The sequence below is a fragment of the Poecilia mexicana genome, unplaced genomic scaffold (genome assembly GCF_051168715.1).
Source record: "Poecilia mexicana isolate PSO_F unplaced genomic scaffold, ASM5116871v1 scaffold_13, whole genome shotgun sequence".
Classification (NCBI taxonomy): domain Eukaryota; kingdom Metazoa; phylum Chordata; class Actinopteri; order Cyprinodontiformes; family Poeciliidae; genus Poecilia; species Poecilia mexicana.
Window position 1 is genome coordinate 560,895 of NW_028263382.1, and position 5,293 is coordinate 566,187.

The following is a 5,293-nucleotide window of genomic DNA, read 5'->3' on the forward strand; positions in this document are numbered from 1 at the left end:
TCCAGACGACTCCTTCCGTCTTTGAATTAATCAAATACACAGCAGGTATCAGGGATGCCATTGGTTTCAGCACCTTTGTAACAACTGAGTCTGGCTTCCACTAGAGCTGCTGTTAGGTGTCCAGGATGTTTCAGAGCTGTCGCAACTGGTGCCGATGTTTTGGGGGATGGCAATGACAGTTTTTGGAAAACGTGTTACTTATATTGCCTGTTTATAAATTTTTATTTCAATGGTAATTGTATTGGTTAATTATCCTTGAATATTTTTGACTTAATTTAATTGAAGGAAGATGTGCCAAAGTAATTGAATCTACCACTGTCACTATTACAGTGGAGCCTGTTGAACCCCGTTGGGTTGCCAGATAGGGCTTTGACCAAGATGGAAATACGTAGTAGTTGTGTAAAACGTATATTGTAGAAATTAATAAAGTTTGAAAAATAATTTTTAAGGATTATAATTTCTCATGGATGAATAATAAGTTATTTGATCCTGATGTAGTAAATTCACACGTTGACTAAACATGAATTTTACAGTAGACTTCAAATGATTTCAGAGAGGGATTTTATAATACACAAATATTTTAGTTCTTGGCTATTGAAAACTTAAATCATATGTTATTGCTGTTTAAAGTATTTACATACAATGGCTAATAAATATTGACAAATCAATTACTATGCATATAATAATGTTGAAGCATATCTGCCAAATAAAATAATATGTAAACAGCACAATTTTCTTTGAAAAATCATTTGCATCTTAAGTATAACCCAAAGTAATTTTTGTTTCCAAAAATATGTAACAATCTTGTTCTTAATGCTGCTTAAGATTCACACATTGTCAAAGTTTTTGAGGTGTACATACTTTGTGTTTTGACTTATCAATATTCAATATTAGTGTAAAAAATTTGAAGGTGGTTTAACTTGAAAGTGAAAGTCCTCCTGCTGCCTTGAAAATGCTGTTGAAATGCATTTTGTAGCTCAGATTTTAGTAATTCTCTCATCTTTGAATAAGAAAACTTTGAAGACAATGAACAGAACCAGAAACAAACACAGAGAAGCAACCTTCATGTATGCCACACAAATCTGTAATGTACTTGACAAATAATGAAAAATAGCAGAGATTAAATTTATTAAATAATAAGTAATAACTCTTTAAAACTGGTTAACAGGCATTTTTGGAAAATTATGATAACATGTTCTTTGAAAAATTGCATTATCTTAAATAAAACACTGAAAGTTATAGTTATAACCACTATAACTTATGACATCCTGTGAACTGTCATGGAACCATGGTGAACATAATGTCACTCTGGAATTGTCAATATCTCATGTTGCCACTGTCACTAATATTAACTAATAAGTCAATATTTATGTTCTGCAGCATTAAAAGAATTATGTTTTAATTAAGATATATTGTATTTCTATTTGTTTGAACTAAAGTCATTCATATGCTACATTCTATCTGAAACAGATAGAGAATGAGGTTAGCAGCCTGTGGCACCCATGGCCACCTTACTTGTGCCACCTTACATAGTGGTAAGGTGGCACAAGTGACACCTTATGGCAGCTGTCAACATGTTTTCACTGAGGCTCTTTATTGGAAACTGAAATTTGAGACTGTATAAAAAATAGACCAGGGCATATTTGCTTTTTTGAGGGAATACAACGCCTAAGAGGAAATGCAATACGTTGTGCCAGATCCACTGTTGTTTTCATTAATTATAAATTAATTCATATTAAATCTGACACAGAAGCTGTCACCAAAGAATATTCTATTGTTTTCCCCACAAAGCATATTTAAATATGCTTAACTATGTATAATACAATAAAAAAAACCTTTAAAATAAAATTTTTATAAATATAGCTGTTTGTATAAGGTTTCCAGTAACAAAACAGCGTGTTATGAAAGATTAAATGGGCAAATACGTCATTGTGCCTGTCCAACATATAACGCTGGGTGGAGCGGTCGACCGCTCTAAAATGGCTGCCCTAAATCTCATCAGCGAGAATAGGCCAGAGCAGTCCGTGAGGCGTGGGAGGTGCCAGTATGAGGTAGCGGCAATCCTTGGAAGGTGCCGAAGTCAGTGACAACACTGGCAGCTAGTCCCGAAAGCAGTGGCACTTGTGGCAGGTGTCAGCAGAAGTGTCAGTATGAAGTGCCGAGGTCAGCCGAAGTCAGTGGCAGCACTGGCAGCTAGTCCCGAAAGCAGTGGCACTTGTGGCAGGTGTCAGCGGAAGTGCCAGTATGAGGTGCCAAGGTCAGCCGAAGTCAGCCGAAGTCAGTGGCAGCACTGGCAGCTAGTCCCGCAGTGGCACTTGTGGCAGGTGTCAGCGGAAGTGCCAGTACAAGGTGCCGAGGTCAGCCGAAGTCAGTGGCAGCACTGGCAGCTAGTCCCGAAAGCAGTGGCACTTGTGGCAGGTGTCACACCTGCCACCGGAAGTGCCATTAGTAGGTGCGGTGTCACGATTTGCGCTCTGCCCTGCTGAAGGAAAGAGGAGACCAGCTGCACAGGCAGGCTGCGAAATGAGACGCAGGTGATCAGTTTGTGTGATCGGCAACAAGAGACCGTGATCGGCGATCACCGATCACTTTTTCACGGAAATCGGCCGATTATGATCGGTGGCCGATCGATCTGCACACCTCTAGTTTCGAAGGCAGTTGGTCACAAGAGTTAATTTTAAAAAACACTTACCGAAAAAGAGTGGATCAAGAATCTATAGCTAAAAACAGGAGATGCAGAAACTAGCTGCCCGTTTGCATGGCCACAATGATGGCGTCATTTAAATTGTATTTTCATTTGTTTTATTGGACAGTTACTTAGAAAGACAAGCATTCTTTTGTAGGGTAAGATATATTATTTTTATGCCTTAGCGTGGTTGTCCTCATGGTGCTAATGTTAGCAGGTAGCTCAGTGCCGAATCACAGAAAAGCTAATATTTTATTTAGTGGGACTTTCATGCTAGAAGAAAAAGCTTAATAAATTAAATATAACCTACTGTTAAGGAAGAATATTCTAAAATAAGTTAACTTTGGAAAAAGTTTGGCTCTCTCTTCCTCTGGATGTAGCCACAAGGAAAACAACAATGCGTGTTGACGTCACAGAATTACAGAATTTAATCCAATAGAAAACAACATATGAATTAACAACAAAACTGCAGAACAACAGAGATATACATTCATTACCTGAGACAAAAAAGATAGAGAAAGAAAAGGCAAAGACGCGTCTTTGGAGAGAGCTGGTGCAAAAAAGGCAAAATAGTGGCAGCTATCTGAATTATTACTCCTGTGCACGAACTTTTATAATGTAGGTGTGTCTTTCCTTTTTAATATATTCAATTAAGGCGTACTTCCGCTTGACCAACTGGAAGCTACCTTGGACACTCAGAAAAACTTAGAACTTCCCCTAATTTACTGCTGTGAACAAAGGCCATTTGCTCTTGTTTAACAAACGAAGAGGAGAGCCTCATCCTGAACTCCTGCGGTTTTAAAACCATCTAAATAAAGGATATACAGAGAAAAGGATTTCATAGATATGTGTGAAATCCGGAGTCTCTCCCGCTATCTCTCCCTACATAAATTCTCAGGAACAAACTTAAATTTTGTAATTAATTTAAGGAAAGTTTATGTTAACAGACTCAGTTTTGCTCTTCTGCACTCAGCATCCCAAAAGATTGAGTCCTGCCTTAAACCAAAAATAACACATAAAATCAACAGAACAAAATGAGGTACAATTCCTTTTTCTAACCTATGAAACATAATATTCAATCCTAAGAATACAAGTTAACACAATCATTTTTCAAAACCCCTTTTAGCATAAATCCTGAGTAATTTTCTAATACTAAACAAAACATTTTAATTTAATTCTAACAGTCAGAAATAATACAATTTTCAAATCCATTCATCATCGTCTAAATTAATTCTAAAACTAAATAATACAATTTCCATCAGAGAATGCTATCTATAACTAAGAAAAATATCTTGTAAATTAAATGTTAGTGGTTCAAAATCTTCACACAACCCAGATGTTCACAGAAGGATTCTGATCTCCCGTGAACTCGGTAAGTTCCTGTTTCCCAAGGTAATTTAAATGATACTGGCCTCTACTTTCCTGCATATGTTAATCTATGACCTCCTGTCCTATGTGTTACGACCACAGGGGTCCAAGGAGAAGCTCTACAGATCACCCCATTTTCCTTGGTACTTTTGAATACTTACCCAGCCATAGTTTAATTTTAAATCACTAACAGAAACCTGTTCAAAGTTTAAAAATTTGTTCAAAAAGATTAAACTGTATTAAACACTAAAAATAATCATTTTTCTCAACACTACCCACCCATATAGTCACAGTGAGCTGTGACTATTCCCCCACATGCTTCATATCTGGCCACGAAGTATATTCTTGTCCATACACGGACATGGGGGTTTCTGTAGATCGGAGCAAAGCGTTGGACAACATTGGACCTGAATCCAGTGTCCTACAACGACTCAACATTAACATACAACTCCAGCGTGAATTTGGGTTTACAGAAGCTAAATAAATTATTTGCCGGTGTTACGTCCAAGCTAATAGAAATAACATTAGTTCTTTTGTTATTAGCGATAGCATCGTTATCATAGACTAATTACTTGAAATGGCACAATTCACTACTCACCCGACAGAAACAAGTCGACAGTCATTAAATGCTTCTTTTGATCCTAAATGCTTGACCCAACTTGAAACTAAATTATAGTATTCTCTAGGCTTTTGAAAACTTTCTTTTGGTTCGACGTATAATATGAGGTCTGCAGTTCCAGGTAGTTATGTTGATCGCCTCGATGCGGGTAAATCCTCAATATTATAAGAAAAGTCTTTTTTTACCAAGATAATACGAATCATATCCTAAATATACGCGTATTTTTTCGAGATGCCTTGTTTGTACCAGCCTATTTAGGGCATTAGCTTATTCGTGATCAATTTTGTTTTGTTTTGAACGGAGAAATCCACTTTCGGCCCTCCATCTGAATCACGTGACTGAAACCCAGCAATTGCAAGACCTTAAGATAAAATGAAACTGAATCACAGCAATAGATGTTGAACTAAAGTTCAAGACTCTTTCTTTCGCGCTAATGCTAAACTATGTTGCATTAATTCTTTGTTACAAGTCTGGAGGATGTGTTTCTAAACTGGTAGAAACTTGCTTTGCTTATATGGGGACAAGATATGGCGATCTTCTGTAACCCACGTGACCGCCATGACCCACCCACCTTCCCTTTAAGCAGTCCCTTTAACTTCTGGGATCCTCATGTGTATTTC